Below are 13366 nucleotides of genomic sequence, written 5' to 3' on the forward strand. Positions count from 1 at the left end.
CGGCCCTTTGCCCCTTGGGGGGGGGGGTGTGTGTGTGTGTGTGTGTGTGTGTGTGTGTGTTGGGGGGGGGTCGGCTCTGGCTGCTGCTCTCTGTCCCTCATGACCCCCACCCAGCGAGCCCTCCACAGTTCCCCACAGTTCCCCCGGGTGCTGTGACTCACCCATGCCACTGGCTTGCCCCTCTGTGTCAGCACCCTGGCAGATGTGGCATGTCCGTGTGGCCCTCCCCACTGGGCAGGAACATGCCGCACACCCTCGACACTGGGACACACTGCACACTGGGAGGTCCTCAAAGATTCCCCTCCCTTTCACCGGGCCTTGGCAGGGGCCTGAGAAATACTGCTTAGGGACGGGAGCGCACAAGGCAACTCTAGCTCCGGGTTTGGGGTTGCATCCCGAAGGCGGTCTAGAGAGAGGGTCACCTTGCCACAGCAAAGCCACGGTCTCACTGTCTCTCGGGTTACCCAGCCCAGCCACCGCCTGTGCAGCTGGTGAGCCTGCCCTCTCCCCTACCCTGATCCTGGGGGCCTCCTTCACCCATAGTTCCTAAGACATTCCCTATTGCCGGCCCACACCCTGCCAAGAGAATGGAAACAGCAGCTCTCTGTTCGTGCCAGGAGAGGCTCAAACCAAAGATATGGGGGTTTCTGGGGCCAGGATAGACTTCAATGAGTTATACCCGGCCCTGAGCGAGCGCCGTAGTGGGCACCATGGAGTATCTGCCGTATGCCATGCAGCACCCGATGACGTAGGTTTATTGTTCCCATCCTACAGGTCAGGAAATGGAGAGGTGAGAGATCCGCTCTCCTAGGCTTGCACAGAGATGGGATCCAGCCCACTGCCGTCAGACCCCGAGCTCCTGCTTTCAACCCTGCCTCATTAGGGGGAAGGTCCTGCCCACTGTGGAGTCCCCTGGTTCTGCGTCAGTCCTCAGGAGGAAGGGTGGTGGGTGCTCTGAGGAACCAGGCACCCTCTGTCCTGTGCCAGGCAGAGCCAGGCTCTCCCTGGGTTATAGGAAAGAGGGCAGCAGGGCTAAGGAACAAGTGGGTCCCTGGTCAGACGTCACGGGGCCGGGCTACTTGCCCTGGGAACCTCCGCCTTGGGTCTAGAGGAGCTGGAGCTGCCTGAGGGCGGGATCTTCCAGATCTTCCTCTGCAGACCCAGACTCCGTCCTCTGTCTACGGGGGCCTTCCCGTGCCCATAACCAGGCCCTACACTACAGGGCAGAGGCCGGCTTGGCCCTCTCCAGCTCCCACCCCAACCAAGCTTGACTTCTCCCAGCCTCAGTTTCCTTATCTGTAAAATGGGGGTGATAAGGAGGCTTGCGTGCCTGGCACATAGCAGAGGCTGAATAACTGGTGCAGGAGTAACACCGGTTATCTGGAAAGGGTCCTCCCTGGTGACTGCACTGCGGCAGGCTTTGGGGTAGAGATCATGGCTAGCTTCTCTAACCCCGTTAGGCCAAGCCCTTAGACAGCTCTCCCCTACTTTTCCATTCCGTGGAGGAGGGCAGTGTAAGAGAATGTGATGGTAGGGAGCTGGCTGGATGAAGCCTGCTCGAAAGGGCCAGGAATCTGGGCTGTGGAGGTCCTACCCGCTGGTTTCCAGAACCTGAGGGAGGCAAGCACAGGGTGCTGGACAGCTAGCACCCTGCTCCAAAGGATGTCTGTCAGGGCCCCCCTTGCCTGTGGTCAGAGGACCCTCTGTTGGTACTTAGTGAAGTCCCTGTTCTGCTCTGTTGTCCCTGAGGGAGTGGCTGGCCTGGATCCAGACTCACCTGCTTGGCTCTCCCTGTTGGGAAGAAGTCACATTTCTTTTCCCTGGTCCTGTGTCCTGCCATAACCCCTCTACTCCCCTACCCTGCACCCTACCTTCGCCCTCCAGGCATTCGCTGCTGAGTGGGCACTTTCCCGTCTCCAGGGGGTGGGAACAGACCAGGGTTAGTCTTGTCCTGGCCTCTACGGCTTACACACACACACACACACACACACACCAGCTCTGAGCCTGTTCTCACAGCTCAGGCAGAGTCTGGGACCCAGGGTCACTGCAGAGCTGGTGGCCACACCTGCCAGGAGCTGGCCAGTGGCTCAGCTGCAGATTGGGCAGAGGAACAGCTGTGGGCCCATCTCAGCCAGGCTCCTTCCTGAAGGACAGCCCATTTGCCCCTGAAATCTCCACAGCCCCTTCTGCAGAGGAGGAATAGTAGGGAGCTGAGTGGCGGGGGGGGGTTCTAACAAAAAGGTTCAGCTTTGAACCAAAAAGGGTCTTGAAGCTCCCTGACACGTGAGTGACCCTGGTGAGCCCGCTCTGGGAGACATTGAAGGGACTGTGGTTGATCCTCTTTCCTGGAACTCTTGACAATTGTCCCACCTGTCTCTACCCAGAAATGGAAGGGCAGGGGTAAGCAGGCTGGCACTAATGGCTGGCCGATGCTTTCATTCACTGTCTGTAGATTGAAGGTTCGTCTCCTGTCCACTGTGGATCGAGGCGGTTTATACACTTTGGGGTTGTTCAGATCCTGTCTCTGCTGCTCAGTGACTCGTTGCCTTAGGTTAAGTCATTTGCTCCCCAGGTTCAGCTTCATCATTTATAAAAAGGGGAAGCTGATAGCGTTATCTCATGTGGCTGTGTGGATGCCGAGAAAGTGCCCATGACACTCCCAGCTCCTGGCCCCACCTGATGCCGTCAGCGGGGACGGTGGCAGATGGAGAGAGTGGGCTACGTCTGGCAGTTCTCAGTAATTTGGCCTCCACTCAGTATTTTTCCTGAAGTCAAGATCCCTGCACATACTTGGGCTCAGGCCCCAAATTGGAAAGAGAATTCGATTTGTGTTTCTCTCTGCCGTCTCCCCCGCCCCGTGATCGCCTTCTCCTGTTCTCATCCAGGGAGATTCTGACAATATTCCAGGATGACTTCTGCCCTCACACCTTATTTCCCTAAAGAAGTCTGGGGAGTCCCTCAAAAGCCGAGCTTTCTTCTCTCTCCTGCCCCAGCCACTCTGCAAAGGAGACCTTTGCTGGGTGACCAGGCTCAGGAGGGGATGTGGGTGTCCTTCGTAAGTCCTGGCAGGGTCACCGCCGGAGGTGGGTAGGCAGCGGGTCTGAGCTGGAGGGTATCCCCCACACCAGAGGCAGCTCTGGGTCTCCAGCCTGACTCTGCCAGCAGCATGGGATGAGGTGGGGGAGAGGACACAGCGCCCCTCCCTGATCTTGGCACAGAGCCTGGCCGGCAGCATCCCTTGCCATGGCTGGGCTGGGTGTCACGTTCTATGCTGGTAGCAGACCTCAGGGAAGGCGGTCCTCAGGGGGCTACTGACATCCTTGGCCATGGTGCCCAGTGGAGGGAACATCCTCTCTGGGCTGGCTTTGTGGTCCCTTCTACCCCTGGGGAGCAGAAAGGACCTCAGACTTGGGAATGGCAGATGGCATGGTGGTTAAGGGCACTGGACTCCCACATGGACAACCATGGTTCGAGTCCCGGACCTGGCGGCTTGCTTTCTTTCTTTTTCTCTCTTTCTTACCCTGTCCCTCTCTGGTCAAATTATAATAAATAAATAAATAAATAAATAAATAAGTAAGTAAATAAATAAAGTCAAATAAAAGAATTCTTTAAAAAGAAAAAGAGGACCTCAGACTGCTTCCTAGGCCCACAGTTCTAGTCTCAGCCGTGCTCTGTTGACCCGTGTAGCATTGGGCAGGTCACTTTTCTTTCCAAGTCTTATCTTCTTTGCCTGAAAAGTGAGGGCCCAGATTAGGGGCTATCTAGAGCCCTGCCCTGTTGGTTTATGGCCCCAGCGTTTGCCAGTTCTGCCAACAAGGTGAGCTGTGCTGTCAGCCCCCAGGAGAGGGGGCTTTTCGTTTTCCCAAACATCAGATCCCAGGGCTTCTCCCAGCTGAGGCCTGGGAACCCTGTCCCTGCCCCAGCTCAGATATCTAAGGAAGCCCTAGAAGGCCCCACCCCTGTCAGATGGTGGGGGGGGGGGGATACTTCTCTGAGAAGTGGATGTTGGAGTCAAAGGTCACGTAGGCACCGGGTGCTCTGGGGGTGGGGAGGAGGTTGGGGAGAGTTGGTGAGCCACAGTTCTTGGGCAAATCCCACCTGATTTTGTATGGTCCATAGCCAAGATTGGCTTTTATATTTTGTAAATGGTTGGGGAAAGTCAAAAGTAGGGAACAATGTTTCTGACACTTGAAAATGATATGCAGTTCAAATGCTAGTATCCATGACTGAAATGTTACTGGAACACAGCTACACCACGCATGCTCCTCTCGTCCTTTTATACCCTTGGGTGCTTTCATGCTACCAGGGTAGAGCTGCAGAATTGCAGTAGAGACCGTGGCCTCCCAGAGATTAAAATACCGACTCTCTGGCCTTTTCCAGGAAGAGTTTGCTGATCCCTGCTCAAGATAATCATAGCTCTCTCTAGGCCTTGCACTCAACCATTCTGGAATCTTGATCTAAAAATACATTATTATTTTTTTCTTTTTAAGGTTTTTGCCAGGACATGTGCACTTGCTGGAGGAGGGAGGAGTCACCCCCCAGGGGACGGCCATGCCACAATCCCTTCTCCTCCATCCTCCTCTTGGGGTTTTGGACACACGCGCACACACACACACCCCTAGAATGATTTTCAAGCTGTTGGATCTGGGATTTGAACCACAGTTGGCCTTGTCCAACGCCTTTAACCACCACACCAGCTGGTGGGCCTCCTTTCTTTTCATTTACAAAGTGTTGCTGTTTTCTAATTATTCTTTTTATTTCACACTCACTATGGATAATAGAAGATGCAGATGAGCAAAAGGAAGACATTAAAGTCACCGATAATTCTGTCACCCAGAGATGACTACTGTTGGCATTTTGACTTACCTCCTTCTGGGTTGTATCCAGTGTGTGCGTGTGTGTGCGTGTGTGTGTGTGACATGTATGTCTTGCACACATACAGCTTTCCTAAGTTGTATGCATCTGTCCTCTTCATTTTAAACACATCTCAAACTGGGCCTTGGAGCCATCTGCACAGAGGTGCCAGCAGGCAGCTGGACCTGCTGCCTGCAGCTCTGGGGCTTGGTGGGGCTGGAACTGCAGATCTGGGAGTCATTTGCATGTGGCTGGTGGTTTCCATCACGAGAGAGGATGAGGTCACCCAGGAAGTATGTACGGAGGGGAAGAGCCCTCTACACAAAGAGGGAACTTTGGGAGAGCCACTGTTCAGGGGACAGGTAAAGGAAGTGAGGCTGCCAGGCGCCGGGGGGAGAGAGAAGAAGGGGAGCCCCAGGAGACCAGGTTATCATGGAGGCCATGGTCAGTGCCTGGCTCTGAGCAGGTACCTGGGAAGCAGGGGAGTGACTGGAAGGAATGGCTACCTCTTGAGGAGCCTGAGTCCTGGTTGGTGAGTGACACTGACAAGGGACACTTAGCAGTTGATCAAGTGTGAGACACAGAGGCCTGTGGCTGCCTGCCTGGCCCAGCCGGGTGGGAGGGAAGCCAGCATGTCGGGTGTGAGGAGGGGCGTTCCGGGTGACCGAGACCTGGGGCTGGTCAGAGGGACCGGGCAGAGTTGTTAGGGGTGGCCTGAAGCGGCTCCTGTAGACAGACACTCTGATCACAATGAGCCAGGTCAGAGAGGACTGGCCAGGGGAGCACAGGGTAGTGCAGGACAGACTGGTATAATAGGAATACGGTTCCGCGATGCTGGGAAATCCTCCCCTCCCCACTCCTGACTCAGGAGACATCCCCAGGGATGCGGGCTCTAAGGCCCCGGCAGTTCGGTTGCTAAAGTTGGGCATGGAGAGCAAGCGAGATGTGAATAATGTGAATAAAGAGCTCAGGACAGGGCTGGGCTTCCACGCCCGGATGAGGGCAGGCTGAAGGGCGAGCGAGCTGGCTGCCCTGGTTTCTTCCTGGGTTCACGGTCTAAGATGGCGCCGATAACGTGTGTGCTACAGGAGATGGGGGGGAACAGATAGATGTGAGCTGTGTCCTTCGAGATGTGAGGACAGCCTTAGAAATGGTCCCGTACTCGAGAGGTTTGAGAGCACTGGGTGAGGTGGGTGCAGTGCATTCCTTGAGGCTCTTGTCCCATCCGAGTGCTTGGAGATCCAGAGCCTCCTCAGGGATGGCAGACCAGCCATAAAAAAGTTCACAAAGAAAATGCCAGGGGACCAGCAGATGGTGTAATGGTTACGTCACTGGGTTCCCACGTAGTTGACCACAGTTCGAATCCCAGATTCAGCAACTTAAACTCACGCCGGGTATGTGTGCATGCATACCCAAAGTCCTGAGAGGAGAAAGAAGAAAGGATTGTGGTGTGGCCATTCCCCTTGGGGGGGAGGTAATTTCTTGCTTTATATCTCTCTGTCTCTCTTTGTCTCTTCAGCGAGCGCACGCACCCTATAGCAAAAAAAATCTCTCTCTTAAAAAAAAAGAAAGGAAGGAAAATGCCAGAAGGTGCCATGGATACCTCTAGTCCTTGAACCACAGGAAGCAAGGGGAGCAGCAGGGGCCATCAGTGGGAATGGCATGGAGACCACAGAGGGGCCACAGTGAGGTCGTGAGGGTCAGGAGGGGCCGTGTGTAGGGGCCACAGCTGAGCCTGATGGTGCACCTGGCCTGTGAGGCCCAGGGAATCTGCCCCTGAGTGACGGGCATTCCAAGGGGCATGCCAGCCCATTCCGTCAAGCCCTGGGGTCCCAGTTTAATGCATGTTGTGGATAGGAATCTCATTCGAGTTTTCTCGTCTTGGTCCACCCCTCGCTGTGTTACAGACCCTCCGGCCCAGAGGCCTTCAGAGACCTCACCTGAGGAGTTGCTGCTGGGCAGGAGGCTGCTGCATGCCCTCCCCTGCCGTCAGGGCCGGCCTACATTCATATACTCCTTCTCTGGTCATTCAAGGGTGTCTCAAGCCCCGTGTCAGCCTCTCAGGGTATAACAGTGAGTCAGTCCTGGCGCTTTACAAGCTCACAGGTGGAGCCGGCAGGTGGTGTGGTGGTTAAGGGCGCTGGACTCCCACATGGCTGACTGTGGTTCGAGTCTGGACGTGGCGGCTGGCTTTCTCACTTTGTCTTTCTCTCTCTCCCACACACACACTGTCCCTCTCTGGTCAAATTAAAATAAATAAATAAATAAATGTTAAATAAAATAATTTTTTTTAAAAAGCACACAGGTAAACTAGGGAAATAGGCAAACAGACAGTCCCAGGAGCCCTGTGTTTGGTTGGGGATGGAGGATGCTGTGGGAACACAGGGGCGGTAACTCACCTGAATGGGGGCAGTGGAGTGCCAGGCTACAGGGGACATCAGGGGCATTGTGGGAGGTATCTGAGAAGAGGTCACGCCTGACCCGAGCCTTGAAGACAAGCGGCACTTTGCTGGTGCCTCTCTGGTGCCAGCACTGCCTTGGCCCCAGGCCCTGTACTCCAGTTCCCTCTGAGACCCAGGAGGACTGAGGAGGCATGACATGCAGGAGTCTCGGACTGCTTTCCTGGACAGCCTGGATTGCTCTAGCGGCACCAGGAAGAGGGCAGGGCCAGGCCTACCCCAGCTATGCTCAGGCCCTAACTACTGAGACTAGAACTGGCCTACAGGGAGGAGACCCTGGAAACAGGTCTGCGGCCTGCCTGAATGTGGAAGGAAGGGCACCAGCACTTAACTGCACCCGTGTCCTGGAGCTCAGAGGTGACTAAGATACGGCCTTGTCCTTGAGGGAGCTGGTCTTTTTATATCTATAGAGGAAAGAGGTTAAGCAAGTCGTGATACGGTGACCCAATGGTCTCATTCTGTCACTTGTTCATTCCCTCCGTAGACACTGGTCGAGGACCTGGTAGACTCCTTGCCCCCTATGTAAGATGGTTAATAGCCTGCTCTCGGGGCCAGCAGGTGGTGTAGTGGTTAAGGCACTGGACTCACACATGTTCAACTGTGGTTCAAGCACCGGACCTGGTGGCTTGAAAATCATGTTGGGTGTGTGTGTGTGCATGCATGCCCATAATCCCAGGAGGAGAATGGAGGAGAAGGGATTGCAGTGTGGCCGCAGTCCCCTGGGGGGTGATTTCTCACTTTCCCTCTCACTGTATATGTCTGTCTCTCTCTGCGAGCGCATGTCCCCTATAGCCAAAAAAAAAATAAAAACAAACCCTGTTCTCCTGAAGGACATCCGAGTCTGGTTACAGGGCTACTCTGGAAGGGACAAGGAGGAAGCATCTAATTTTACCTAGAGGAAGGAGGTGTGGCCATGTACCGCTTCCCAGGGGAAGTGACACTGGAATTAAGTTTGGGAGGGGTTTTTACCAAGGGACAAATTGAGGAAGGGCATCCCAGGCCAATGAACTTGTGCAAAGCTGAGGGGTGTGTGTGATTCGCTCTGGGAATGCCGGGCAAAACGTCCTTCAAGGTGGGGTGAGAGCCGAGACTCGAGAAGCAGCGAAAGTCCGCACCCGATGTTTGGTCTGCTGGGCCCTGGAGTGTGGGTGGTTTTTGAAATCAGTATTAGCTCTGAAGTTTGTTTGTTTATTTATTTATTTATTTATTTATTTATTTATTTATTAGTTTTTGCTATAGGATGTGTGCTCTTGCCAGAGAGAGGGGGAAAGAAAGTGGAAAATCACCCCACAGGGGAGATGACCATGTTGTAATCCCTTCTCTTTCGTTCTCCTCTTCGGATTTTGGGCATGCATGCATATGCACCTGGTGTGATTTTCAAGCCACCAGATCTGGGACTTGAACTATGAAGTCAGCTATGTGAGATCCAGCTCCTTAACCTCCATATCACCTGCTGGCCTAGCTCTGAAGAATTTTAAACAGCAAGGTGACATCCCCAGAAAAAGGCTAGGAAAGCGAAGCCTAGCAGCCTGCTAGCAGTTGGATTGGAGGTTCAGTATTGTTCTTTGTTAACAGGGAAACTGAGGCGCGGCGTCTCCCAGGCCACAGTGCTAGTACAGTGCTTTCTTCCATGACACCAGACTGTGCGGAATGGACAGCACTTGGTCCTTGCCATAGGAGATTTCTGTTCTGAACAAGAAACCATAGGGGCCACGCTCAGGGAGCGACCTGAGCCCAGAGCTGGGGCTCTGGCCAACATCCTGCAGGTTGGCCCAGCCTGCTCCCAGAAGGCCTTCTCAGCTGCTTCCTGCATTCCAAACAGAGGCAGTGGGAATCTTCTTGGAGCTTTGTCACTGTCCAGAGCATCTGTTTTGTTGGCAGAGCGAGGCAGGCCTGTCTCTCCTCCTCGGTTCTGGCCACCCTGAAGGCCTCAAGCCTGCAGCCTCTTTCATCCAGGCTGGGGCAGGGAGAGGTCGGTGGGAAGGGCTCCCAGGCTCCAGACTGCCACTGGATGACTGGCTGTCCCTGAGGTTTGTCACAGGCTGGGGAAACTGAAGCCTCCAGCTGTTCAGAGCAGGGTCAGCCGGAGAATGGAGGAAGAGATGGTATCTGTGGCGGCCTGCAGGCACACTTCTCCCTCAGGATCGAGGAGGGAGGGAGTGTCTCCAGCCCAGCTCATGACGTCTGCAGACCTGCTCAGCCATGGCCTCTAGTCCTTTGAAACTTGCCCAAGACCCAGAGTGACAGGGGTAGAGGCTAGGGATGGAGCAGAAACTGTGGTCATGATCCGGTGGACAGCCTTTGGGTTTCAGAAAGTGGGTAGTTGTAGGACCAGCAGTTGGCATAATGGCTGTGTCTCTGGACTCCAATGTAGTCAACTGGTTTGAGTCCCAGACCCGGTGACTTAAATTCACGCCAGGCACGTGTGCATGCGTGCCTAAGATCCTGAGAGGAGAATGGAGGAGAAGGGATTGTGGCGTGGCCATCCCCTCAGGGGGTGATTTCTCCCTTTCTGTCTCTCTGTTTTTCTGGTGAGCGCATGCACCCTATAGCAAAAACCTCTATAAAAAGAAAAAAAAAGAAAGTGGGCAGTTGCAAGTTCTGTCCTTCAACCCCTGTCCCTGGGCCCCCAGAGACCAAGGCTGGAAAGAAAAGAAAGCAGAACAAAAGGAGGGCCGTGGGGACACATGCGATGGGTAAAGTAGGTGCCCCATGAGCGCCCGGCCTCTTGACCCACCAGCAGTGGTGTAGGATCACCTTGTTGTTCCTGGGGCGTCGGAGAAGCTCATGCAGACCTGAGACCTGAGCAGCCTACAGGACATCGCCGGGACTGAGCCTGTGTGGTGGGGACTGGGAGTGTGGTGGGGAGTGAGAAGAGGAGATGCTGGAGAGGAGGGGGCCTGGAGCTCCAATGGTCTTGGTGCAGGCTGGAGGTTAGGGCTTCATTCAGAAGGAGGGCAAAGGCGAACCAGCAGTTAGCATAATGGCTATGTCGCCGGACTCCCATGTAGTTGACCACGGTTCAAGTCCCGGACCCGGTGGCTTAAACTCACAGCGGGCACGTGTGCATGCATGCCCAAGATCCCAAGAGGAGAAGGGATTGTGGCGTAGCTATCTCCCCTTGGGGGTGATTTCTCGCTCTCTGTCTCTCTGTCTCTCTCTGTCTTCCTGGTGAGCACATGCGCCCTATAGCAAAAACCTCTCCAAAAAAAAGAAGGAGGGCAAAGGAAGGCTCTCAAAAGGATGATGGGACCAATAGGTAGTGTGGAGGTTAAGGCAGCTGATCCCACATGGCTGGCTGCGTGGTTCGAGTCCTAGACCAGAAAAATCACGCCAAGCACGTGTGTGTGCCTGTCCAAATTCCCAAGAGGAGAATGGAGGAGAAGGGATTGTGGCGTGGCCATCCCCCCTGGAGTGGAGGATGGGGGTGGGTAATTTTACTATCTTGCTCCAGTGAGCACCTGATAACAACAGAAATTGCTGAAAGGGGGCTCCAGACCTGGCCTCTGGAGATGAGGAAGTGACCCTAAGCCCACAGTCAGAGCATCGGGAGCCACCCAGTTTGCTTGCCAACCGCCTTCTCTACCTCCAGTGCCCTGGGTCAGGTCACCCAGGAGTCCCTGCCCCAGGGTGGGCGTTAGGTCTGGGGTAGCAGCACCACTGTCCAGACAATGGCCCCTGGCCCAATCTGGACTGCTCTGTTGAGCTTTCTATCCTCCCCAGACAGGAGATGAAGCCCATATGCCAGAGTCCCCTGCCTTGCACGAGGCCCTGCACAGTGGTCTAAGGAGAGGAGACCTTCCTCCCTGGGGTACCCTTGGTCCAGTAGTTCAAGCCCGCCAGTGGATGGCCGTGCCCTGCTCTTCCTGTCCGTCTTCCCCCTCGGGTCTTAAAGCACCTCAGGCGAGGACGTCTGTGAGAGGTGAGGAAGTTGATGGGGGCCTCCTTTCTGGAAGAAAGGCAGTGAGGTCTGTGTGGAAGCCTGGGAAAACAGCAGCGCCTTCCAGTGCCAGCACAGTGCGTGTGGGCTCCCTCGGCGTCTCCACCAGGTGTCATCATCGGACACTGGAAATTTAGCCAGCCCAAACCTGACTTCTGTTGGCCAGGCCCTTCCCGCCGTGTCCGCCTCCTTTCTCAGCCCTGCCTCCGCAGTCCGTCTGCAGGTCCCTGTGGCTCCACCTGCTAAATATCAGTATCTCCTGAATCTGGCCGTTTTCACCACCTCCACTGCCCTCCGCCGTCTCCCATCTGGATCTCCGCACTGGCTTCCCCACGTCTCCTCTGCCTCCACACAGTCTGCTCTCAACACAGCAGCCTTTTCGAGTCGACATGGGGTCATGTCACCCATCTGCTCAACCCCTCTTGTCCGCTGCCAGGTCCAACACGGCTCTCTGTGGGTCCCCGGCCTCTCGTCCAGCCACACTGCTGGTCCTGGAGCATACCAGACTCCCTTCTGCCTCCGGACCTTTGCACCCGCTGTTCCCGTGCTGACCCGCTTCCCCAGATTCTGCATGACTGGCTCCCTCACGTACGCCTACTCCGAATTTTCCTCCAGATGTCGCCTTCTCAGGGAGGCCTTCCTGCCCACCCGAGTTTTACACACCCCCTCTTCCCTGCTGCGCTTTCTGGCTTTGCACTTATCGCTGCTCGACGTACTGTGCATTTATTCACGCCATTCATTGGCTGTGGCCATCCTCACCCCGTGGGCATGTCCGAGGCCTGGAACTGATGTCCATCTTGCTCACCAGCGGCTAAGGGTCTGCAACAGTACCTGGCATGGAGGAGGTGTTCGGCAAGTACTTGTCAAGTGGATAACTTACTTGCAGTCGCACAGCCCTGAGAGTGGCCACAGCCCTGAGAATGGCGGTGCCAGAATTTGAACCTGGGTTTGTCTGGCTTTGAATTCGGAGTGGGGGTGGAGGAGACCTGGGGACAAAAGCAGCACCTTAGGGCCAGACCATGGGGAGGAGAGAAAGGAGCCTCCCGTCAGTCTATGCACTCAGCAACGACCAGAAAATTGCTGCATGACCTGGAGCGACCAGAAAATTGCTGCATGACCTGGAGCGACCAGAAAATTGCTGCATGACCTGGAGCATCAGCTCTCCCTGGAAGCCCCCCAGGTCTCTCGGTGAGGGGTGGGGTGGGGATCTGAAAGCACCTTCCCGCCTTCCCCTGCCTGCATTTCGAGGGCCTGGCTCTTCCTCACTGAGTGCACAGTGGCCTCTGACAAGTGCTCCGTTTCCTCCCGGCCCCGCCCCTCCTTCTCCTGTGCCACCCGCTTCTCTGGCACCAGCAGGAAGTTCCGGGCAGGCTGGAGTGTGCCCAGGAGGAAGTGACGGAAGGCAGGCTGTGAGCTTTGCCACTCACCTGACAAGGAGGCAGGGGTCAGAAGAGGCTGGCTGGAGGCCCGCCTGCCCACCCCACAGCTCCATCGACCTCCCTGCCCACCCCTTCCAGTCAGCATCCCTGGACGGCCGTCGTCCTCTTCTCCTGGCACCAGTTGCACGGGGACAGCCCCAGATGGCTCCCTGGCCTGGGGACAAAGGCCACACTGTGCCTGGCCCTCGGTTGGCCTCAGGCTGGGTCACACTGAGCTCTTCTGTCCCTGGCTAGGGGTGAGGGGCAGACGGCACCAAGGTGACAGGCCTTTTTCCTGTCTCCCTTCCCCCTTGACCCCCAGATTGGAGGAGCTGACTCTCCCAAGGGAAAAGCGACAGAGGCATCTTGTGTCTTGAGCTGGGAACAACAGACTATTCACTGCCCTGCCTGCTCTATCACGCCCAAGACCCTGTTGGGTTCAATGCCCCAACTGTCCCCAGCAGAGGGAGGCGTCCACTCTGTGGTGGGCACCACCCCCACTGCCTGCTCCCCTGTCACCATCAGGAAGTCCATCCTTCCATCTGACCTCCGTCCGTCTCACTGTAGTGACAGCCACTTCCTCTTGGTCTCTTCTGCTGGTGGAGGACAGCTGGTCCCCATCCCTCCATCCCTCTGCATGCTGGTCTCACATTCCTGTGTGATCGCCTCCAGTCTCACCCTCCCTCTGCTCCCCC

The 13366-nt window shown here is 55.7% G+C and overlaps 1 protein-coding gene across 6 annotated transcripts in view; it reads left to right on the plus strand.

Moving 5' to 3' along the window:
• Positions 1 to 13366, plus strand: part of CDK18 (cyclin dependent kinase 18) — a 36888-nt gene that overhangs the window by 1265 nt on the left and 22257 nt on the right. The window contains exon 1 of one of the 6 annotated variants that reach the window (XM_006159253.3): positions 11696 to 12433. The exons of the other annotated variants lie outside the window; for them this stretch is intronic. The gene's annotated coding sequence lies outside the window, so the exon portion shown is untranslated. Of the gene's footprint in view, positions 1 to 11695; positions 12434 to 13366 lie in introns of those variants that run through there. 6 annotated transcript variants of the gene reach the window in all.

This window comes from Tupaia chinensis, unplaced genomic scaffold, assembly GCF_000334495.1.
Source record: "Tupaia chinensis unplaced genomic scaffold, TupChi_1.0 Scaffold000627_1, whole genome shotgun sequence".
NCBI lineage: Eukaryota > Metazoa > Chordata > Mammalia > Scandentia > Tupaiidae > Tupaia > Tupaia belangeri.